At 37.0% G+C, this 25913-nt stretch overlaps 2 long non-coding RNA genes across 2 annotated transcripts in view; both read right to left on the bottom strand.

The window, feature by feature from the left end:
• LOC311430655 overlaps positions 1-18491 on the bottom strand; it is an 86536-nt gene extending 68045 nt beyond the window's left edge. The window contains exon 1 of the long non-coding RNA XR_014688926.1: positions 18291-18491. This is a non-coding gene — a long non-coding RNA (uncharacterized lncRNA). The remainder of the gene's footprint in view (positions 1-18290) is intronic.
• Positions 5598-6794, bottom strand: LOC311424654. The gene is made up of 2 exons (XR_014686143.1): positions 6631-6794; positions 5598-5824 (listed from the first exon to the last, which is right to left on the bottom strand). It is a non-coding gene; the product is annotated as an uncharacterized lncRNA (long non-coding RNA).
• Positions 18492-25913: the final 7422 nt, after the last annotated feature.

Raw genomic sequence — 25913 nt, 5'->3', positions numbered from 1 at the left:
CTAATCCACAGTCACTTAAAACCAGATGTTTTCTTCTGGCACACAGGCTTGTAAAAGCAACAATGATATCTATCAGATGGTACTCAGGGAAGCTTTAGTGAGTTAAGTTAAACACCACAAATAAGTAGGAAAAATGAACTGAAAATAAAACTTAAAAAGGAACCTTGATAATTAATATATATATATATAAATGTATATATATATATATAATATAAATAAATAAATATATATATATATATATTCCCAAACATCTAATAGATGTTCTGAGCTTAAAGAGGTTAATACAACTTTGGCAACAAGACAGAGAGTTGTTGCACATGTAAGAATGAAAAAAAAAAACAAGCAAGCAAACAAACAACAAATAGCAACCAACTAACCAACCAACCAAAAAAGTACTGCTACCTTACAATCATAGAATAGCCTGTGTTTGAAGGGACCTTAAAGATCACCTAGTTCCAACCTCCCTACTATAGGCAGGGCTGTCACCCTCTAGATCAGGTTGTCCAGGGCCTTGTCCAACCTGGCCTTGAACACCTGCAGGGATGGAGCATGCACAACTCTGAACACCCTGTTCCACTACCTCACCACTCTGAGTAAAGATTTTCCTCCTAATATCCTCTTTTAGTTTAAAACAATTCACCTTTACCCTATCACATGGACAGATGCCCACGTAGAAAGCTACATCTCCATCTAGACATGCAATGAGGTCTACCTGGAGCCTTTTCCTCTCCAGGTAATGAACTTTGCATTGAACATTGATTCAGTGTAGCTTCTGATATAGTGAACTTAGAACAGCATGCCCCAGAATCAGCCTCTGGCCCCTTGTATTCCATATGTATAAAATAGGATAAAGTGAAGGAAACTGGCATGCAAGTAATATTTTTTCCTCTCCATGTTAAATCCTTTTGCACAGCTAGTTCCAAGTCATACTGAAAAAAATAAGACACAAAACACAACTTACACTGGGTAGATATGCTCACCATTTACTTGATAAAACTCAGCTTGAAGTAACCTCAAACTAAAAAAATCCAATTTAAAGACCAAGCTAATTTAAAGACCTAAACCAAGGAACTCTAATAATTAATGAAAACTGAAGCTCTACATGCAGAAGTTTTAGACCTTTGAATTGTGTCATTCATTAAAACATTGCTTAAAAAAAAAAAAAAAAAAAAAAAAAAAAAAAAAAAAAAAGAGAGAGAGAGAGAATGCAAACCCTTTATACTTGAACCGTTGAACAAAAGAAAGCTCTAAATTTCAGGATTAGGGAAATATACTTTTATTATTTAAATACTATACACATCAGCAGAATGCTTTTATTCAGAAAGAAAGTCGAACTAAACAAAAGGACTCTGAAAATCAGATGAGTAGCTGTGAATAATTTTAAGAAAATTAATAACAGCTTGGAAAAAATGTTTTAAGAGGAAAATTCTAAAAAAAAAAATCCTCAAATAAATCAAAATTAAGAAAGAGAATAATTAAAAAAAGGCTATCAAAACTCCTTTTGCAAGCGACATTTTAAACTCAAAATAGAAAAATGTAAGAATCGATTAAAAGATTTTTTGCTAATGTTGGTATAAAATCCAAAAGAAAAAATATATGCAGGGCTCAACACAGCACACAGTTTGACAAAACTTACAAATATTTGAAAGCAAAATTTGTAATACTAATTCAAAGCAAAAATGGAAAATATGATTAAATGGGACTTCCCCCCTCCTTCCCTGCATACAATCTGTTAATCCTCAAGTGGTCAATAATAGAATTAGGAGCTGCGAGTGGATAGGGATAGGGAAGGAAAAGTCTGCAGGGGAAAATGCCTCTGAGCATCACTGAACTTGGTTGTAGAACTGGAACCTCTCCCATACATCTTGATTAATTATGGACATGGCAGGAGTTAAGCATTCCTCTCATTATTGTTTATCCCAACATTTTAACTGTCTTTGTTTTGAGGACGTTTCCCCCTCTCCTCCCCCCCCCCCCCCCCATCCTCCCCTTTCTTTTACATTGAGTCTGTTTCTTACCCATATTTTTCTAATCTGTAGTAGTCCAGCTTTGCTTCCCCTCACTCTCTGATCCTCACCCAAAAAATCCTAAAATACGTACATTTATTGGTCTTATCCTTCAGACATCATGTGAACAGCATGAAAGAAAGCTGCAACAATTTAAACCCATGCTTGTGGCACTATTAATGGTGCAATATTTTCACTCCCAGATGCTGGGGTGCCAGCAGATACACACCAAATCATTTGTTCATGTTTCTTGGACACCTCTCAACTCTCCTATAGAGACTACCACTTTCGAGACATTCCATACAGAAGTCTAAAGGTAAATGTGCCAAGACCTGTGTCATCCAAAAACCCATACATGGGGCACAGTGGCTCTTAAATGTGTATACATGTGGGTACCACACTCGTGGTGTTGAGTGTACGCAGCATGTATGCTGCATAATTACTGCTGTGCCCCCTGTCCTATCTGGATGTTGTTCAGATCCAGGTAAATATTCAGTTTGTTTATGTGGTACATATTAGGATCTGGTGGATTTGGAAAAAATAAATAAATAATTGAAATTGTAGCACAGTAGAGGGCACTAGAATCTGTGAGACAGCCTTGTGCAAAATTTTGCTATATAAGAAACTTAGAAAAAATATTATAAAACCTTCCATGAATTTTGATATATTTAAACAGTCAAGAGAAAAAGTCTAAGAGTGACTATCACTAATCTAAGTAAAACAGATCTCTTTCTTCTTTATCTGAAGATTCATACGTAGTTAGCCTAATCCTTGTTAGTGGACATTTGAAAAACTAGAAGAGATATTTTTAGATGACAAGATAAAAGAAGTGGGAAAAGAACATACACGCACACACACAAAAGGCTAGATGGATAGAAGGATAGATGAGGAGAAAAATCACAGAAAATTTTAGTGTGATATTTCATTTGAAATACATGGTAAAATAGCCCCCTCAAGAAATTTGATTTGTTCTGTTCACAAATACCACCACTGGACTGAAAATCCATTGGAAAACAATAAGCAAAGATTTGTAACAAAAAGCAAAGTAGTTATATTGTAAGAGAATAATGTACTATGACACTTTAGTCTATGACACTTGCTAAGATACTTTATGATTTATATAAAATCATCTTGATTTTGAGAGCATCAAGACTCTAATGACAATTTCAAATTACCAATTGGAAACAGTTTATAGAGCATTAAGTACATATAAAGGAAATTATGTAAATCTGAACCATAATAACAAATGGCAAATTATTTTTTTTATAGGAAAATAAAATAGGTTTTATATAGGAAATATGCAGGAAAAGTAAATGTTTATAACTCTGAAAATGAGGAAAGTAGTGATGCAAAAAATGAACACACACAAATCACACACACACAAAATGTTTATGGGAAGAATCCCATAGCACCTGAATAAGAACTTATTAAAAAAAATAATGATATAGAATTATTGATATTTCACTGAACAGAAAACAAGTATTTCCTTTGTATAATTCCAAAGCACACTATGTAGTTTACACACATATATCTGAATTATTTCAGTGACATTAATGATATGTTTTCATATGCCTAAGATGATTTACGCACTCAAAAACTTTTTGACTCTCTCCAGGAGCTCCACGTACCTCTTGTACTAGGAAGCCCAGTACTGGACACAGTACTCCAGTTCTAGCCTCACCAATGCTTAGTAAAGGGAAAGGATCACCTCCCTCAGCCCAATGGCAACACTCTTCCAAAGGTAACCCCAAAATATCATTGGCCTTCTTGGGCAGTAGAGCACATTCCTGACTCATGATTAACGTGCTTTCATCTGCTTCATCATCTGGGTTGGGTAGTCTATAACATAATCCATCCACAGTATCTTGTTGGCCTTTCCCCTGACTCTTACCCAGAGACAATTGACCCTTTCATCACTAAGCTCTATATAAAGACCTACAACACAGAAGGCTACCTTGCGTCCTCTCCTTCCCTGCCTCTCTTGAAAACCTGTTGCTATACATCTCAGTACTCCAAATATTAAAGCCATCCCACCATGTCTCACTGAGGCCTATGATGTTTGAGACCTGAGACTGGGCTAAAAATTCCAGTTCCCATTGCTTATTTGCCATGTTACATGCATTTTTTCTGAAGACATTTAATTTGGGCTTCTACTGAAACTGTTTTATAGTATGGCATTCCTTCATGCTGCTCTTCAGATGCTGTTCTGCTAACCTGTGCTCATCTTCCTGTATCTAAACAGCCACTGCTGATGCTGCCTTCAATGCTCACCTCTGCTAGCAGCTTTAGTTTAAAGCTCTCTTCACCAGCTTGGCAAGATGGTAGAAGAAACAGTGAAACAAACAATCCTCAAGCAAATTAGTTAATAAAGACTGATAACAACTCTTTATTCTGCAGAGTATTCATCCCACTCAATTTCACCTGTACTCAATATAGTGAAAAAGGTTAACGCTGAGATTCTGTGACAGAGCCTGATTATGATGCTCCCACTCACTCTCTGTAGCACCATTTCTTCACAGATTATAAGCAGAACCTAAAGAAGCATCCAGTGCACTTAACAAAAGATATTAGTCTGAGAATAGTTGAGTGAAACATAACTTACCTTCTGAAAGAAAGTTGTGAGTCAAAGAAGAAATAAGAAAGTATTGTGTGGTAACAAATTTAGCTACTCAGCAGCTGTGACTGAATAGACCTGACAGATGACAGTAAGGGGAACTAAGCATTTTCCTGTTAATAGAAGATGCCAAAGCATCCTCAGAGATTTCATTAGTTGGAGTGACAGCACAGCTAAATGTTTAGGATTATAGCATTTGACTGTATGATTTCTGAGTAATGAAACCAGAAACACCAAAAGTATGTGTACTCTAGAAACTGTAGTCTTCCACAAAATTCAGAGATTAAGAAAATAAATTAACAAATGCCTAATAAACACTAATAACCGAATTTGAAACAATTTGAAATTGTTACTAAACAATGAACTATTTAAACTCCTAGCCAAAATGTAGCCAAAAAGGGCAAGAAAATTTCCAACTTTTATCCATGTACATTGCAATTTCTCCACTGAAGGGGGTGTGCATTCTCAGTTCTTGCCCATTTCCCGTATTGGAAAAAAAAAATCATGATGTTTAATACATATATATATATTAAATTATACATATATATATATATATATTTGTCAGTAATAGTTCTTCTTCAAATTCTGGACAGTGCATTTTAAGAGTCCTTGGCATTTCTAGATCATAGGAAAAATAGTCCACTCAAAGTCCTGTGAGCAAGCAACAGAGAAGACCTGCAGATTTCATAAAATTCTATGCAGAATTTGTGTTCTAGCTAAAAAATTTCAGTTTTCAGGTAATTGATGAGAAATATTTGCCTGTGAAACAAATTCTCTTCCCCACCAAAACAAAACAAAACAAAACAAGCAAAAACATAAACAAAAAAATATGTTATTTCTTTTAAATCTGCAATGAAACACTTTGAGCACAAATAACATTATTTTCATTTCAGATTTTATATGGGCCATTTTTCTGTTACTATTCTATAAATGTAACAGATATAATCAATGTGAAAATCCTTGGGACAGATTGAATATCGTTTATTAAGCTGTTTAATATAAATATTAATAATATTTGGAATGAGATCAGCATGAAGGAGATGTAGCTGCTTGCCAAGTCTCGGTATCTTCAACCACCAGTTCTGGAAGAAGGGGAGATTGCCCCTTCCTTGAGCAAATTTAGCTTCTGTACAGTTGGGCAGATGTGAAGAGGAAGATAGACAAACCAGGAAGGATGCTGTAACCATGGTGGAGATAGAGTTTCCTGAAAAGGGGAGAAAGGGACCAAAGTTAACTCTTAAAAGTAAAGTTATTTTTAAATGATCTTGAGATGGAAGGTTCTTCGTATTTAACTTTTTAAATTATTATTATTATTATTATTATTATTATTATTATTATTTTTAATGCTGATGTTCATTCTGACTTCAGTAGGAAATCAGGGGAAAACAGAAAACTGACTTCTTAATATGCTTTATGAAATAATCATGCTTATATATATATAAATGTATATATATATTAGAGAGAGAGAGAGAGAGAGAAATTTTATAAAAATGTGACTCTGCTTAACCGTTTAGATCTTTGGCTACAAAGTCATTCCTGCTATATATCATTATGTTATTATACTTCTGTTTTAAAAGCGCAAAATAGTTACTATTTTTTCAATTAATTAATGGGATCGCACTACGTTATGTAGAAGCATGATAAATGTTGATATTAAAATAATTGGCTGCTCTGGCATTACATGTATTCATGTAAGCTTTAGTACTTTCAAAGTGTTTACTTGACTGTAAAGTCATAAAATATAATTTTCTGTTGATCCCAGCAACTGTTCTTTTGGCTTTTTAGTCCAATGTGCCTATTTTTTTTGTTTGTTTGTTTGTTTGTTTTTCTGTTTCTTTCTTGTTCTCTATGTTCTAAAACCTTATATGATGGGGATTGATTTCTGATTTTATCTGAGTAATATCTTCAGTCACTGTGACAAAGAATAACACTACAATGTTACATACTAACATATACAGAAAGCAGAGCTATGTCAGAAAAGTAGAAGTACAAAGCTGAATAGATACTTACATAAGAAGCTACCACTCCCATGACTGGAGTGATGAAATGACTGGCTATAGACTCTTCAGGAAGGACAGGCAGCACAGAAGGGGTGATGGTGTGGCTCTCTATATTAGAGAGTGTTTTGATGTTGTGGAACTCAAGACTGAGTCTGGGAATGATAAGGTTGAGTCCCTATGGGTTAGGATCGGTGGGAAGTCCAAAAAGGCAAGCATCCTGGCTGGGGTCTGTTACAGACCGCCAAACCAGGATGAGGAGACGGGTGAGGAATACTACAGGCAGCTGGCAAAAGTTGTGAAATTGTTATCTCTTGTCCTCATGAGGGACTTCAACTTCTCAGACATATCCTGGAAATGCAATATGTCTCAGAGGAAGCAGTCTAGGACTGTCTAGGAGGTTTCTGGAGAGCGTGGAAGATAGTTTCCTGACACAGCTGGTTAGTGAGCCTACCAGGGGAGGTGCCCTGATGGACCTTCTGTTCACAAACAGAGAAGGACTGATGGGACATGTGGTGGTTGGGAGCTGTCTTGGGCAGAGTGGCAACGAAATGATAGAGTTATCTATTATTGGCAAAGCCAGGAGGGGGACCAGTAAAACTGCTGTCTTGGACTTCTGGAGGGCAGACTTTGAGCTGTTCAGGACACTGGTTGGCAGAGTCCCTTGGGAGGTGGTTCTGAAAGGCAGAGGAGTCCAGGAAGGCTGGGCACTTCTCAAGAAGGAAATCTAGATGGTGCAGGAGTGGTCTGTCCCCATGTGCCCAAAGACGAGCCAGCGTGGAAGAAGACCAGCCTGGCTGAATAGAAAGTTGTGACTAGAGCTTAGGAAAAAAAAAGAGGGTTAATGGTCTTTGGAAAAGAGGGCAGGCCACTCAGAAGGACTATAAGGATGTTTTAAGGATGTGTAAAGACAAAATTAGAAAGGCCAAAGTTCATCTGGAGCTCAATCTGGCTACTGCTGTTAAAGACAACAGAAAATGTTTTTCTAAATACATTAACACGAAAAGGAGGACTACAGGGAATCTCCATCCTTTACTGGATGTGGGGGAAAACTTTTTGACGAGAGATTAGGAAAAGGTTGAGGTGCTTAATGTCTTCTTTGCCTCAGTCTTTAGTGGCAAAACCAGTTGTTCTCTGGATACCCAGTACCCTAAACCGGTGGAAGGGGATGGGGAGCAGAATGTGGCCCTCACAATCCACGAGGAAATGGTTGGCAACTTGCTACAGCACTTAGATGTACATAAGTTGATGGGACCAGATGGGATCCACCCGAGGGTGCTCAGAGAACTGGTGGAAGGAATGGCCAAGCTACTTTTCATCATTTATCATCAGTCCTGGCTATCAGGGGAGGTCCCAGTCAACTGGTGGCTAGCAAACGTGACACCCATCTACAAGAAGGGCTGGAAGATTGACCTGGGAAACTATAGGCATTTTACTTTGACCTCAGTGCCAGAGAAGCCCACGGAGCAGATTATCTTGAGTGTCATCATGTGACATTTGCAGGGCAAGCAGCTGATCAGGCCCAGTCAGCATGGGTTTATGAAAGGCAGGTCCTGCTTGATGAACCTGATCTCCTTCTATGACAAAGTGATGTGCTTGGTGGATGAGGGAAAGGCTGTGGATGTGGTCTACCTTGACTTCAGTAAGGCTTTTGACAACATTTCCCACAGCATTCTCCTCAAGAAACTGGCTGCTCTTGGCTTGGACTGGCGTACACTTTGTTGGGTTAAAAACTGGCTAGATAGCCAGGTCCAAGGAGTTGTGGTGAATGGAATCAAATCCACCTGGAGTCCCCCAGGGCTCAGTATTAGGGCCAGTTCTCTTTAATATCTTTATCGATGGTCTGGATGAGGGGATTGAGTGCACCCTCAGTAAGTTTACAGACGCCACCAAGTTAGGTGCGTGTGTCAGTCTGCTGGAGGGTAGGAAGGCTCTGCAGGAAGATCTGGATAGGCTGGACTGATGAGCTGAGGCCAACGGTATGAGGTTCGACAAGGCCAAGTGCCAGATCCTGCACCTGGGGCACAAGAACCCCAAGCAACACTATAGGCTGGGAGATGGGTGGTTGATATACAGCTTTCTGATATTTGTGTCCTGAAACAGAAAAATATTTTATTGGAAGCTTTCACCAGTACTAAGTAGAACAAGAGGATTACTTCACGAGTTTAGCACACGTTTGACTATAATGCAGGAAGACCTTGACACTTTCTCGATGAGCTTCAGTCAAATGGGTCATGGCCTTTATGATTAGTCCACAGTTGAATGGAATTACTCTAGAAGATGTAAAAAACTGTTGGGATATTAGTAAGGAGGTCATTGGTTTACCTTCTAAGTTACAGGTGAAAGAAGGCACAAAGAGGTGGTAGTTCAAAAATTAAGGAACTGTTGCCAATATTACAGATGGATGAGCCGTCAGTAATTCAAGACATGATGTTGACTGGAAAAGGTGAAGTGTTACTTGTTTCTAAATGGACTGAGCAATATATCAGATTTTCTTGCAATGGTACCTAGTGAATTTTGAAGCCATTCTGGTTAAATGCATGTCAGTTTACCAAGATGTTATATGTATTGCATATCATAACAGAGATAAGGCTTTGTACTTCTCATAATGTTAAAAAGCATTCTGGATCTTTCTCAGACACAAAAGGCAGTTTCTGCATGATTTCAGTTTTAGCTGTGTAGAGCTACTGAGGAGCTGAGAGACTGCCTTATCTTTATTGCATTTAAAAGAAAGGAACCACACAACGAACTTTATAGATTGATTGCAAACTCTCTCTTTCTTTGTCAGTCTAAGGTACCAATATTTTCTGAAATTTGAAATGCTGAGAATTTTGTTTTAATTTCAGCTTCTTATACTTATGAAACCTCCTCCCTTCTATATTTCCAGCTCATTCTGGTTTAATGAGAATTGAGTTCATCAGGCATTTAAGAAGTGACCACAAAAAGCTTCTTGCAAGTTATTTTTCTTTCAATGTCATTTAGATATATTATATTCATCTTTGTTTTTTAAAAGAACAATAAGATATGTAAGCAGGGGTGTTAAAAAGGAGTATTAAGGCTTGATATATCCTGAAATTACACTGAAATAGAATACATGGTAACAGAATGGAGAATGAGATTCATAGGGTATTAGCTTTGGAAGCTGTGCAAACCAGATAACTATTTCTTGGTTTGAAGAGAGTAATAATGATTTTCTTCGTACAGACCAATGAACAAAACAAATATCATGCAAATCGTTTCATGCTATGTAGCCTGAAGCTACAAGTCTGTAAGGCAATATTTTCAAAACTTTCATTAGGAGGACTCTAAACCTAGGAACTATGGGGCAGAATAAGTTGCATTGTGCTGCAACAACGTGATATTCCTCTATTATTAACATCAAGAAACTCCTAGAGCTAAAGAAGACCACCATTATTAGTAGTGCTATATTTGTAAAATGGATTCACCCAGCTACCTGCATACCACGTTCTGCGTACTCCTTTCCTGGTACTACACACAAATCAGCAGATTGTGTGTGTGTGTGTGTGAGAGAGAGAGAGACAGAGAAAGAGAGAGAGAGTTAAAAGTCAAATAATAAAAGTTAATAGATATTGAGGTGGTAGAAACTCTTTGAAAAAGAAACATAAGATATAAATTCTTAAACCTTAACCCTATGAAACCCACCAAATTTTCACTATTTCTGCAGCAGAGAGAAGAAAGATTTTTAGTTGTGAATGAGGAATAAGAAATGTTTGAAAGTTCCAATCTGAGCCATTCAATTATATGATATTGCAAGAAGTTTTTTGAGCTAATTTCTAGTTAATCCAAACCTTATGCTGCTTTTGGGAAAAGATTTCTCAATGATACACTTCTGAAGACAGAACAACATAGCTGTAAACTCAGTGAGGAAGTGGACAATTGAATACTTAGAAAAATCAGAAAGATTGGAAGATTGATGTAGTGATTTAGCAAAACTAAGCACAAATTGTAAACCCTTAAATTCTGAGCTATCTGGATGTTATAACATTTCCACTATAAGCTATCCCCTAGGACTGCTTTTAATCCAGATCATTGCAGCTATTTATTTTATACAGCTATACAAACAGTTTTGGTAGGATGTAAAGCATATGTGAAAATGGCCAGAATGAAGTGGCTCCAGAACTTCTCTACTTTTCTCCATTACAGAAGCCAACATATTAAGAAACTGTGGTAGGATTGGTCTCTTTAAGTAGTACTAGGCTCATTCTTCATATGCATAGTGGGACTAAGGAAACACAATGACAAGAACCATTGCTACACAAATGGATCTAACTTTGATGACAAAGTATTAAAGGGGTTGCTCGTCATTCTCCTTCTTTAAGCTCATTAAAATATACTATTTCCACATAAAGGAACTCTTAATTAACAGTGGCCTTACCAGTAATTTAATCCAGTATATATCAGAGAGTCAGCAGCTTAATAATAACATGTATGTGATCCTTTGATATTTTTGTGAATAGCAAATAAAAATTCTAAGTGTTTTCATTTTGTTCCCTGCAATAATTATTGCTAACATTTCTGTTTAGTGGGATGTATACTCCTGTGACTAAGCACAAACTCCATATGCTCAAACAATAGATACAGTTGTCTTATGGACAGAATCACTATTATGAATGCTATTTTTTTTTCCTGTTAATATGTCTGCCACATTGGCAATATTTTTCATTTGATATTTCCTTGTTAGCAGAATTTCATTTGCGTTACAGTTCTTACTATTTACCAGTAAATATTCTGCCAGAAATTGTGTTCTCTATGTTAACTTTTTTTCAGTTTTATATTTGTTAATGACATCCATCTGCAGATGTAGAATGCCTCCCTTTTCATCTCCTTTTCTTCTATCCTCACTTATCCAGAAAAAAGTACCCACAGCTGGTGTCCAGACAGGGAATTTTGTGTTTGGTTTTGTCTTTGCTCTCATCCTCCTACCAGGACCCAAATACTGCAACATTAAGGGACTAATACATGGAGATTAACTTAGAGCAGCTCATGAAGTCCCCTTCAGTTGATGTTCTTTTATTCAGAACATCAGCTGAATAAAACAGGGCAACATCAATTTCCAAGCACACTGCATGTCTAGGTCTGCATTTTCTGTTAGCATTAGATAGGAAATTTGGCACATCCATATATAATCTAATTTAGACAAAAAACTCCATAGAGAGCAGAGGGTTGTTGTAGTAAGAAATCGTTAATACATATGCCAGAATAGCAAGTTAAATGAAGTTATGAAATATGCGAAAACATCAAGCAGCTGAGGTGTTGAGTACAGCTGTTGTTGCTTAGTTACACTCAAACTCTCTTGAGCCATTTATTTTTGCTATCTATTTGGCCACCTTATTTAGCATATCTATTTTATTACACAGACAGACAGACTCACTGAAGTGTAGTCTTTGAAATGTACATTTTTTGTACAATACTGTCCAGAACAATCAGAGAATCTCTAGTGTATAAGGTCCAGATTCAAGACTAAATAACAGTAACTCTTCCTGTTTAGAGTAATTTATGTATCTGACATTTTAAACAGTGTATTTCATAATGCTTTATATCTATATATTTTATCTCATCACATCCTTAAAGATATATTTTATGAAAAATAAATAGATTAAGAGGATTTTTTAATGGTTTTAAAATGTGTTTAATATAGTTCCTGTCAGTTTTTATTGCTTTTGAATAGAAGAACAAATTCTGTGTGATTATCAATCTATGTTGTTATTGTCTAGTATTAGGTAGTCATAATTTACAAGCTAAATACTGTGGTAAGGAATTGTGAATAACTAAGGAACATTTTATATGCTAACTGTAGTCCTAGTTATTCCAGATACATGATTTCTATATTTCCCTGAAAGTTCTCAATAGTGCATTGTATATATTGTGCATACATGCAAAAGAAATAGGAATGAAGGAAAAAAAACTTTTACCATATCACATTGTATGTGCCACCTCTGATAGATGGGCATTTAGTGAACCAAAATACCTTTATTCAAGATTTAGACTTAGTGTTTTGTTAAATATACACAACCCCCAAAAGCATAAATTCTTATAATTTATTTTACATTACTTGAGAAAATGCTTACACTTTTGGTATTTATTGGAAGAAGAATTTGAACTGGAAATAAGGTTTTGAGACTACCATTATCAAAGCAACAAAATGGACAAAGCAAATGAAAGGGAAAATGTGGCCCAAAATCAAGTAATTCTCTTCACATAGTTAAGGAATATAAAAAGGAACAGCTCAGAAGCAAGGGAGAGGTTTCAAATTTCTAACAGTACCAATATTAATGACTGAAGAATGGGTTAAAAAAAAAAAAAAAGAGAAAAATAGAATTTCATAGGAGACCTTGGATGGTTCAGGAATATGATGGGAAGGGGAAAGAGTGAACGTGAATCACATTTATCCTAGAACTATAAAAAATGGTGGAAGCCTACAGCTTCTGACAGTTTCTCAAACACATGGAAATGAATAAGGGCATGGTGACTACGGAAGGACTGAAGATATGACCAAATATTTTCATCACATCCGCTAGAACTGAGGAGGTGAATAACCAATTCTTTGCACCTTTGACCATCCCTTCGAATCTATCTAGTTTAAGACTTTGAACTAGAAACAACGTTCCTAACTAGCAACTGCTGTTTTACTGTTCAAAGCCTGAGAGCTCTATTACTTATCAGATTACATACCACAGCTACAACAATCCAATAGTTCACCACTGCCAAAAGACATCTTGCCTGACCAGATCCCTTTTTACTGACTTCCCTTCTTACCTTCAGATACATGTTCCTGACACTTTTGTGCTGGATTAAATGCATGTTGGATTTTCAGTGAGCTGATTCACCACCATGACTAGAAAAACAATCTGACAGTCATCAGGATTTTGTATGGCATGCTGAGTTATTGAATTCATAGAATCATGGAGTGGTTTGGGTTGGAAGAGACTTTGAAGATAATCTAATTCCAAGCCCCCTGCCTTGGGCAGGCACAACCTCCCACTAGACCCTGTTGCTCAACCCCCTTCCCAACCCAATCTTGAGCACTTCAAAGGGTTAGACATCCATAATCTCTCTGCGCAACCTGTTCCAGTGCCTCACCACACTCATAGCAAAGAATTTCTTCATAATACCTAATCTAAATCTGCCCTCTTTTAGTTTAAAACTAAAAAAGTTACTCATTATTCTATCACAACACTCCCTGACAAATAGTGTGTAGTGTGTCATCCCATTCCACCCCTCACCTCCCTTCTTCCCCCCCAGCTTTCCTGTAGGCCCCTTTTAGGTACTGGAAGGTTGCAGTGGGGTGCCTACAAAGTATACTCTTCCCCAGGCTGAGCAACCCCAACTTTATCAGCCTGTCTTCATAGAAGTGCTCTAGCCCCCTGATCATCTTTGTGGCCCTCCACAGGACTCGTTCTAATACAGCCTTGTCCTTCTTGGTCTGGGGGCCCCAGAGCTGAAGGCAGTACTCCAGGTGGTGTCTCACAAGAGCAGAGGAGAGAATGACCTCCCTTAACCTGCTAGTTATTCTTCTTTTGATGACACCCAGGATGGAGTTTACTTTCTGGGCTGCAAGTGCATGTTGACGGCTAAAGGATATTTTTTCTTCAACCAACACCTCCCGGTTCTTCTCCTTAGGGTTGCTTTCAATCCATTTTCCACCCAGCCTGTATTTGTGTTTAGGATTGCCCCAATTCAGTTGTAGGACTTTGCACTTAGTCTTGTTGATCTTCATGAGTTTCACGTGTGCCTGCTTTTCAAGCCTGTCCAGGTCCCTCTGGATGGCATCCCTTCCATCCTGTGTGTCAACCATGCCACACAGCTTAGTGTAATTGTCAAACTTTCTCAGGGTACATTCAATCCCACTGCCACTGACAAAGGAGTTAAACAGTGCCAATCCCAAGAGTTAAGAATGTATATATTATTTGTATCTATTAAAGAAATGAAATATGCTAGATATGTTAACTCATTTTACTGAGAGGGTTGTTAGGCACTGGAATGGGCTGCACAGGGAAGTGGTGGAGTCACCATCCCTGGAGGTCTTTAAAAGACGTTTAGATATTGAATTTAGTGATGTGGTTAGAGTACAGTTTTATTAAGATTGACATCTTTGAAACTGAGTTTCTTAGTGCTGCTAGAAAAATTCTGTCAGGGTTGTGGAAATAGTATTGCTTTACAATTGAAGTCTCTGATTTCTGTCTTTTTAAAAACCTGAATGATACCAAGACATTTACTACTATTGTATGATGTGTTCAACTGACTATCTGATCTGGATTAAACAGCTTTGGTAGAGTTTTAGGATTATATATAAGAATAAAAAAGTATGATCTTAAAGACATTGCAGTGTAAGATAAAGATAGAACATTTATAGGGTCAGTGAGGCAATAAAGAGGAATCAACAAATATATGAAGGCATAAAAACAAGTGACAAGGTTGGTAGTATCGGTCACTATGAAGGACAAGAATTCAGTAGAGACAGGTCTTCAATCCCAAAACACAATTTTCACTTCTTAAAAAGTCTGTCTGAACATTCTGAATTAATCATTCTGAATCAGTGAGTTTCTCTTGATTGTTCTGAAAAAGATATACTGATTTCAAAACTAATCAAAAATACCTGTTTTCCACAGATCACTTCAGGCCGACATTAAATCTTCTCAGTTGCATTTTTTTGAATTTCTGTCCTAAGTCTTTAAAGTCTGAACTTCAAATACAACACCAGAATTAGGAATATAATGAGCAAAGGAATTTGATCCTATTGTACATGGTATCATTTAAATGAAGATTTTACAATTTCTAGTCATTTTTCTTTTTCATGTGAAAGGCAACCACTAAGCAGAGAAGGTTCAATTAAAAGCATGTCACGGTCAAAGTGGTGGTGCACATTCTGACCAGAAAACTTGAGCTACTTTCCCATTAGCGTGCCCAGTGTGATATGTGTTTCTCTAAAACAGTACAGGGTTAAACTGGTGAAAGTTCTTAGCCAGTGAATAGGAAAATATTGAATTTAACTCAAATTTTCTTTTAAAGCACTCTATATTTCAATTCAACTATATCTATTTCTATTGTTCTGGTGGCCATATTATCTTCCACGGAATCAATTTCTGCAGAAAGTGAACACCCTCTGACAATTAGTGGCTCTCCAGTTGGATTAATAATTCAGTAATCTGCTAAAATATTATAACTGACATTTAGATACTATGCAAATTAATTATTTATTGAATGTCAAAAGTGTTTTGGAAAACTGACCTCACACAAATCAAAAAATCATCAAAAATATTCCAATACATAAACCTAGCACAAAAGAACTTGAATTCTTGCTTACGCACTGGCAGACTTTCCTTCATATGATCTGGGATACCAGCCCGAATGCACATGGTCATTGAGAAACATAGCTTGGAATTAGGGAGAATGCTTTCTCTAAAACACTAACTAACTGGTATTCAAGTTTCCAGATATACTTATTAAAATAAGGCTATAAATATTACTTATTTCAGGGTACTGGAAAATATGGAAGCTCTTTGTTTCTGTCCCTAGAGGAAAAAAACAAAACTGTAAAGAACAGTTATCAATTTTATACACAAGTAAAATCTTTTTGCTGCATCCTGTATTACTATATAGCCAATGAGATGTAATGTCAGTTTATTCTGGTAAATATCCAATGTGCAACAGTGAACAGTGAACATGATTGGCTGTCTTTCCTTTTTCCTGTTGTGATGTTCATGTATCCTTATAGACTGCTCTTCTCACTCAGTTATAAATACTGTTGGCTGAAAGCTCTCAAACATTTTCTTTTTTTTTAATAAGATTATTTCCTAGGATTATTGGACCACATTTTTTTTTTTTCTTCAGAAATTTCTGTGTAGCTGTAATGTTCTCTACATTATAAGTATTTAAAATATTTTATCAGGATATGCTCTAAAAGCTCTAGTTGAATCTAATGTCTTTGTCTTTGTATCTGTTGCTCCTCTATGAAGAAGGCATACTTTTATCATTTCTTTTGAAAAAACTGTAATTGTCTTTCCTCCTAGCCAATATCAGTAAGAAGTAATGTCTCATACAAAATTCTGCCTATCCACCGTCAATTAGAAAAGACTCTGCAAGGCTTACTTAATTGAATATAACTCTGCAGGATTACTCTGAGAACAATTATATATTTTTGCCCCAAGTTCTTGTTAATTAGTGGACCATAAAACACCTCTTACTCACCATAAACTTTTTGAAGTTCAAATCACTAAGATAAATTTCATTCATCTAATTGTTCTTTCAAGTTTTAATCAGCTAAAAAATGCTACTTATTATTTTTCTTACCACAATGCATCCTTATTTCTAACACGCATTCATATAACAATTTGCATATCAGAAAGACCTGTTTGACCAATGCTTTATCTTCCTTTTACAAATATTCTGCTTCTGTTAGCAGGCAATAAATCACAGTAAAAGATGTACATTTTTTTTATACAATTCTTTTGCAGGAAACAAACAAACAAACAAACAAACACAAAACAAACAAAGAAACAAAACAAAACAAAACAAAACAAAACAAAAACGCTATGAAGCGTCCTGCCAGTGGTATGTGGTATGCAGAAACCTCTCACTTAGCACTCCATATAAATTTGAAACTCATTCTCTTTATTATTTTATCAAAAAAAAAAAAAAATCCTTTTGTTTAAATCATTGCTTTAAATTCAGCATTTAAACCTTAAGGCATCACAGCCTGGTACTGTCTAATACATGGTGGCAATATTTTTATGTCTCCGGGGGCTTTAGTAGAATTCCCACTGAACTTAGAATGCAGTCTGAACTGAATGATTTTCTAGACTTATGTCGTGGTTCCGCTCGAGTGGGCAGCCGAGCTCCACCACAGCCGCTCTCTCACTCCCCCTCCTCAAAGAGGAATGGGGAGAAAATATGTGAAAAGGGCTCAAGGATTGAGATAAGGACGAGAAAATCACGCAATAATTATTGTAACGGGCAAAACAGACTCGGCATAAGGAGATAGTAAGATTTATTGCCTACAACTAACAAGCGAGAGAAGTGAGAAAACAAAGGGAAAAAAAAAACAAAAGCACCTTCCCCCCCATCCACCCTTTTCCACCTCCTCCCCCCGAGCGGCGCAGGGGAACGGGGAATGGGGGTTATGGTCAGTCTACAGCACTTCTTCTCTGCCGCTCCTTCTCGGTCACTCTTGTCCCCTGTGCTGTGGGGTCCCACCCACGGGATGCAGTCCTTGATGAACTGATCCGGCGTGGGCTTCCCACAGGCAGCAGCTCTTCCAGAACTGCTCCAGATATGGGTCCGTACCACGGGGTCCATCCCTCAGGAGAAAACTGCTCCAACCTGGCTCCCCTACGGGCAGCAGCTCCTGCCAGATCACCTGCTCCTGCATGGGCTCCTCTCCACGGGCTACAGGTCCGGCCCGGAATCTGCTCCGGCAGGGGTCTTCCACAGGCGGCAGCCTCCGTCGGTGCAGGGCCACCTGCTCCACCGTGGTCTCCTCCACGGGCTGCAGCGTGGAACCCTGCTCCACCGTGGTACTCCATGGGCTGCAGGGGGACATCCTGCTTCACCATGGTCCTCACCACAGGCCGCAGGGGACTTCTGCTCCGGCGTCTGGAGCACCTCTCCCCCTCCTTCTACACTGACCTTGGTGCAAGGCTGTTCTCTCACTACCTTGACTCTCCCGGCTGCTGTCTGGCGCAGCGTTTTTTCCCTGTCTTAAATATGCTCTCACAGAGGCGCAAAACAACATCGCTTATTGGCTCGGATCTGGAAAACAATGGGGCCCTTCCCAAACATGGGGCAGCTTCTAGATCTTTCTCACAGAAACCACCCCTATGGCTCCCTGCTACCAAAACCTTGCCACGTAAACCCACTACAACTTAAAATGATGAAAGATATTGCACGGAGTTTTAAGGCATCAATATATTATTTATTTTAATGCTAAAGGACTTGGTCTCCACCTCTACCTCATAGAGAACAACAGATTTTTGAAAAGATAACACTATTGAATGGCTCATGCTTTCAGAAAGGGTGTTCAAATTTTTGTGGGGGGCAAAATTAAATATATTAAGTAGCTTCAGCCAGTAAAATAGAGGAGGTAGTGTGGAATTATCACCTCAGCTACATGATTGATAACCTGACCAGTTGCCAAAGGAAGCACAGAGGGTGACAGTAGTACCAATACCATCTATACTTACTATGGAGATTCAAATAGTTGTGTTCAGAAGTAGATTTTTCCAATACAGGCAATATCCTGATTAATCTAACTATAAATCTTACAAAAGGTCTCTATGCTTCACCCATATGTTTGCTTACATGTCTTCAAAAGACAGAAAACATCTAGAGAAATTCTTAATAGTTAATTGAGAAAATTAACTAGTCTTCCTCTAGAGAGGAACTTAGAGTTTTAATATTCATAATTCAGTATGATCACATTAGCAGAACATTTAGCACAGACTTTATCTCACCCTATCGAAATATCAACAGTATTAACACCTGCTCAGCCAGGAAGAAAACAGTGTACTAATACAGGAATGCCCACTGATACTCTGTTTTCTTCCTCTGACCAGTCCCAGTTCTTTGGTTAGGATTTTCATTATCCTGTCGGAGTTAGGATAAGCAAGTTATATGGGGTAAGGTAGCATGTGCGTGTGTTGAGAGGACAGCAAGAATAGCAATGAAGACTCCCAGGTCTCTTTGCCTAAGGCTTCATTTTAACACCTTCATAGAGTTTGATTTTTTTTTTCTTAGCCTTTCCAACTCCTTTTCCTCATTTACCCACCACTGAAGCAGAACACAAGGAGACACAGTGTTTCATGAAACAAATATTAGGAACAGTCCATGTGCCCTTTTGGTTGGGACATCTCTGTTTTTCCAGGATTCTCACATCTGTCACAAGCTGAATCATCATCCTCTGGCTGCACTTGCTGTGCAGGCACCTTGTAAATTATGTCAATAAAACTTTTCAATGAGATTCTCATAGGCCTCCCAAAAAATGGCCTCACCTTGGCTGAGGTGGTAAGAAATCTGTACATTTTGCCAAATTCCACAATCTGCAGTTTAGGAACTGAAATTTAAGTAAGGCCTTTGTATCCTTCTGATCTCTGTCCACCTGGCTTCAGGGTGTTTCCTTGTGTGACCTTGAGGTTGTTAGCAGTTGAGCCAGCTGGCAATGGTCTAAGAGACGTTATTCACTTCAGTTTAGACCTGCATAAAACCCTTACATTTCAAAATATATTTGAAAACCCAGCTTAACAGCTGAACAAGACAGAGCAGTGATAGAAGAGGCTTCCATCAACAGAAGTTTCCATTAGAAACTTTCTTCCTGTCTGTAGATCAGAGGAAATACTTTCTCCATGTTCATGCCAGTGGATATTCACTTATCCCAGCTCATTCCCCAAATTTTAGCCAGCAGCAGAAGTTGTTTAGTATTTTACAACACTCAATTTTTTTTCACTGCCTATACTTGATTCAATAGAAAGGTATGTGTCTTGTTTATGTGTCTGTTTCCTGTGACTATATGTTTTTGTTTAATGATAGATTTGGTACAAGAATATGTGTCTATTTGTGGAACTTAATTTAGATCTTAGAGGTTCCAACAAATCTTGAGATAAATATCCAGATAGTATAAAGGTACAAAATATATGCAATATATGAATTCAATATGAACATGTAATGGTCCATAAGCAATGGTCAATAATGAAACATAATGCTCCATAAACTTTTCTTCAACCAGCAGATTCTTTCTATCACCTCAAATACTTTTTGAGTAGGTCTCTTGCCATGTCTCTACCTTTCTCATAGGTCCTGTCACATATTCACATTTAATTATTTTCATGCTGGTCAGCTTTGGCTGTGGGAGGCCCTAAACAGTGGGAAGTCAATAGGAAGCAGCAGCTGAACACATTTCTGCTGTACGGCCTGTTCCAGTGATGTGCTATTGATTGGCTGTTGCTTGGCAGTGGTAATGTAAACAGTGTCACTCCAGCTGGAATTGTTAGTGCATTTTGCATCCCATGAAAATAAGTCTTTAAAAAAGTTATGCTTTCTTTGATAAAATTGCAACTGTAGCTGACTAAGATAATAGAACTGAAGCAATGAACTTGAACTTCCCTAAAGTATTTTACTTAATACAGGACAACAGTTGGGTTAAAAACACTAGTAAGAGGGAAAAACAACAAAACAAAACAAAACAAAACAAAACAAAAACCAACCAACCAAACAACAACAACAACAACAAATCAATAAATGGACACATGAAAGTTGATTAGAGGATGAAACAGTCTGCAAAACATGACAGTTCCACTAGAAAACATCAGTTAGGAGCTTTGGTGTGTTTTTCTGAGAGCACGCCTCACCTCAGTCTTATTTAATCTTTTAATCAGCAGACTGAAAAAAAATCTGAAATCAAAATAAAGCCTGAAGTCCTGGATAGTGGGCTTGTAAATTATTGTAGAGAAATGTTATAGAAGATAGAAAAGTAATAAGTCTTTCTTCTTACAGTCTTGCATTAGGTCAGATATTGAAGAGAGATGGATTTGAAGCGTGGACCATTCAGTGGAAAACTAAGTAGCTTGAAGGTCACAACCAGAGAATTGCTGTTAATGGCTCTGTGTCCAGTTGGAGGCTGGCAATGAGTGGTGTCCCTCAGGTGTCTGTCCTGGGACCAATACTGTTTAATATCTTTATCTATGATATAGACAGTGGTATCAAGTGCACCCTCAGAGAGATTTCAGATCACACCAAACTGAGTGGTGCAGTTGGTGCAACAGAAGGAAGAGATACCATCCAAAGGGACTTGGACAAGCTTGAGAAGTAGCCCATGTGAACCTAACGAGGTTCAACAAGTCCAAGTGCAAGGTGCTGCTCCTGGGTCAGGGCAATCCCAGACATTAATACACACTTGGAAAAGAATGCACCGAGAGCAGTACTGTGGAGAAGGACTTGGGGATTCTCATGGATGAAAAGCTTGACAAAAGCTGGCAGGGCATACTTTAAGCCCAGAAGGCCACCTGCATCCCGGGCTGTATCAACAGAGGAGTGTCCAGATCAAGGGAGGTGATTGTCCCCTCTGCTCTGCTCATATGGATCTATTTGACGTGAATCTGTACAGAGGGCTGTAGCACGTCTCCTATGAAGAAAGACTGAGACAGCTCTGGACGTTCAGCCTGGAGAAGAAAAAGGTCTCAGGTGCATATTATATGCATTGAAGCATAAAATATATAGAAGGGCTTATAAAAAAGATGGAGAGCAAATATTTAAACTTGGGCAGATAGGACAAGGGGAAATGGTTTTAAGCTAAAAATGGGAGATTTAGATTAGGTATTAGGAGGAATTTCTTTGCTATGAGGGTGGTGAGGCACTGAAACAGGTTTCCCAGATAATTTGTGGATGTTCCATCGCTGGACGTGTTCAAGACCAGGTTGGATGAGGCCCTGGTCAACCTGATCTACTGGGTGGCATCCTTGACTATGGACTATGGAACTAGATTTAAGTCCCTTCTTTAAGGTCCCTTCCAAACCAAGCCTTTCTGGGATTCTGTGATATGTGTTGAACAGAGATGGGTTATAGGTTATAAAAGAGAGAAAAAAATTATCTTGTTTTGTTTCTTATTTTCAGCTTAGTAGAATTTTTCAAAAAGCTAATGTAAAATTCTTTTAAGTGGATGAATATTATCTGTTTAAAAATGTAACAACTTACATCTTGTAGAAATGTTCAACATTAGTTATTTTTAGATATATTTTAGAATAAAATGAATGGAATTTCAACCCCATGAGTGATTTCTTAAAAATATTTTTTTTTCCATAATATCAAAATTAGTATTCCTTTTTGCACATGAATCAAACTAACAACAAATAAATTATGAAATCTCCGTGCTTTCATAATGTATTTTATTATTGTAAAATCTAATTTTCCTAGGTTTAAAATTATATCTATTTTCACACATTGGAAAGAACATAAAACAGAGTTTTTAGCAGAAAAAAACAAAAACAAAACACCATTGAAGAACTACCTGCAATCACTAACACATCAGATATGTACTAATACATGATACATGTATATGAAAACAGATAGCAACTATTAAGCAGGTAAAAAAAATCTTAATAAAAGAAATAGTTATACAATTAAAAAAAAATTCTTCATAAAATAAATTGTTATACTCTTAACCTTAAAAGTTTGTGGAAAGGCAGTTAACTTTTTGGAGCTCTTAATTTTGAGCCCAACAGGTTATACAACTGACACCTACTCTGAGAATCTTTATCTTTTTTTTTTTTTTTTTCCATTCAATTACTTAACTTACAGGCTAAGCACTTTTAGTTACATAGATGTTACTGGCAAATAATCTGTTCAGTAAGGGACAGAGCAGACAGAGCTGAAGCAGACCTCAGTGGGTCACTAAAACCTTCCTCCTGCTCCCGTGCACAGGATCAGCTTATGCCATCCTTAACATATATCTATATGTCTAGCCTACACTTAAAAACTCTGTAACCACCATAGAAAATCTATCATGTTTTTTACTTAATTTCCTGATAGTTTAATTTTCCTATTGCTTAATTTAGATTAAGCAATAGGAAAATTCTTACTGCAATTCCTTACTGCAATTGTATGATCATTACTTGTTGTTTCATACAGCAGATACAGAGAAAAGACTTTCTATATTTTCTGTAACAGCTCACTAAATGTAGAGACAGGTAATACTTCTTCTTCATTTGGAGGGGGGTGGGGAGGAGGGAGGAAGCAGTCTTGAACTGAAACCTATGCTATGTTTATAGTCCTTTATAGTCCTTTTTAATACATGTTATTTTCCCTGCCTGAATAGAATCATGTTATAAAACTGATAGTTGACTAAACAGTTATATTCTTATGTCTTCAAATATTACTCATTACTGTGCATACTTATATAGCCATTGACATGAAAGTAAATATTTATACTGTACTTCTTTTAGAATTGTCAATGTTATACAATAATTTACCCATTTAAATGCCCTATTAATACTATATTGTAATTAATGGTGGATTTGTAATATCTTACTTTATTTACTTTTTTTTTCTTTTTTTTTTTAGTGTGATTAATTATTAGAGTTACTCATAAATATAAATGAAACTGAAATTATTGTCCTCAATTGCTGACTTAGGAAGAGCTCAGTTCTACATTACCTAATATACCTTCATATATATATATATATAATATTATATATATAGTATTATTATACATAGTATTATATATACATATACCCTACAATATGTCAAAATATGTATCAAAATATAAGTGATATCAATATTCCAGATTTGGACTTGGTATTAATATTTGTAAATATACTTTTAATACACCTTTATAAATGCATTTTATTTTAGCATTCACTAAAAAACAGAAACACAGGCATGCTGAAATATATGGAAATTTATGCTGAAATATTAATTTAGAATTTAGATAATCTTCATACGTATAGCAGCATCTGTTTTGATAAAACAGTTTTCAAAGAATTTGGCACAAGTTTTGTAGATCTGTGAAAGAATACTGTCTTGAAAAAAAAAAAAAAAAAAGGATTAAAGTAGTAATCATGAGTATGTGTATTCCCCTTCTTTTTTTCCAAATCCGCTATAGTGTAAACATGAGGATTATAGTGTAAACATGAGAGCAAAATGTTATAAGTACAGTAGAAATTATTTATTAATATAAGTGAAATGTTTTTAGTTACAGAGAGACAATGTAATTACACTGTAGGAAGAATATGACTTTACAACTTTATATGACTAAGGAAACAGTAAGAAGCACATAAAAGTATGTGCAATATCTTCCCAGATAAAAACGTAAAAGTACAGACGAATAAACAGATAAAACCTGTCTGTTAACTAGTTATCTTACTACAGATCTTCTCTTCTAAAAGTGAAACCCATTAGATATACAGGATAAAATAAATCTTAATTTTTATTTATTTATTTATTATTATTATTTTTTATTGAAAGGTATATAAATTTGGATAGATCTTAAGTAATTTGCATTGAGGGGAATCTAACATGTTTTTGGGATGTTCAAGGTGAAGACTAAGCATCTAGGAAATGCTCAGAACAAGCAGGGGTGTATGTGACACATTAGGTGTCTTCAGAGAAGTTATTCTGGGGTTCCTGGGTTATAAAGGTTCCTGGGTTTCTATTTGAAAGTTAGTGTAGCTGATTAGGTAATTACCTCCAAGTCCATTCATTCTAGTAGTCATATGAATACTAACATTTGATTTGTTCAATTAAATACACCATTCAAAAAGGGAATATATTTTATCTGCAATCATTTAATTAGACCATACTTTCTCTAAAACACTATATTTTCTACTATGAACAAAAGGTACTGTATTGACTTTTAGCTCCAGCACAATGTGTCCTGTTTTTAATGCACTTGTCTTATCCTTGTTGAATGTGAACTAAAAAGACAGAAACCAGTAACTAAAAAATACTCTTGGCTTCAGCTTTCAATACATGGCCTCTTCCTTCTCTTATAAATCAAATGAGCTTTTACCAACACCTCACTGGAAAATTAAACAGATATTGAAGAAGCAGATATATTTAAGTGCAGCAACTCGCTTCCATCTGTTAGGGTAATTGAGCTGAATCTGTCAGCCAGAGACAGGTATGGGTGGCACAGCTCCATTTCCCAGGTCCAACTGTTAGGCTGAGCATGGATTTCTGGCAAGTATACATGTACATATGCAAGTGCACACACACGTGTATACAACAAATATATACACAGCTGACTACACAAACAGACGGGAACACAGACCTTTTACATGAATGCTGACAACACCAATGGTGACATCCTCTTCCCCTCTTTGTCTGAAGAGGAGAAGAGAATATGTATGTGCAGATGTGGGTTCAGGCACTCAGTCTGCCCAGTAGCTGCCCCTGGATTGCAGTCTCCCCAGTTGATGGTGCCTGGACATATGAGCTCTTAAGACAATATCTCCCCTCCAGCTGATGAATTTTTACTCATGTGTGCACATGTGCACTTACACGCAAACACATCCAAAGTTGACTGTGACTCCCCTAGTCCCATACTTACTCCCCTGAGTGCTCTTGATATCAAGAAAAACGGCAGTCAATTCCATAGCTGTCCTTAAGAGGCTCCCTCATACCTTTAGGTACCAGGCCACTTCACCTGCCTGCTGTCTGGTCTGGCTTGTTCTTTTCTAGCAATCCCATAGTCAGCAGAACCCCTACATTTGCTGGCACTACAGATCCCCATACACACATGTACATTTATGGTAAAGAGTCCGTTATTGGAAAATAAACAGATAGGACAGA

The sequence above is a fragment of the Aythya ferina genome (genome assembly GCF_964211825.1).
Source record: "Aythya ferina genome assembly, chromosome: 1".
Lineage (NCBI taxonomy): Eukaryota > Metazoa > Chordata > Aves > Anseriformes > Anatidae > Aythya > Aythya ferina.
The sequence above is the reverse complement of the archived record's forward strand: the minus strand, read 5'-3'. Positions and strand labels throughout refer to the sequence as shown.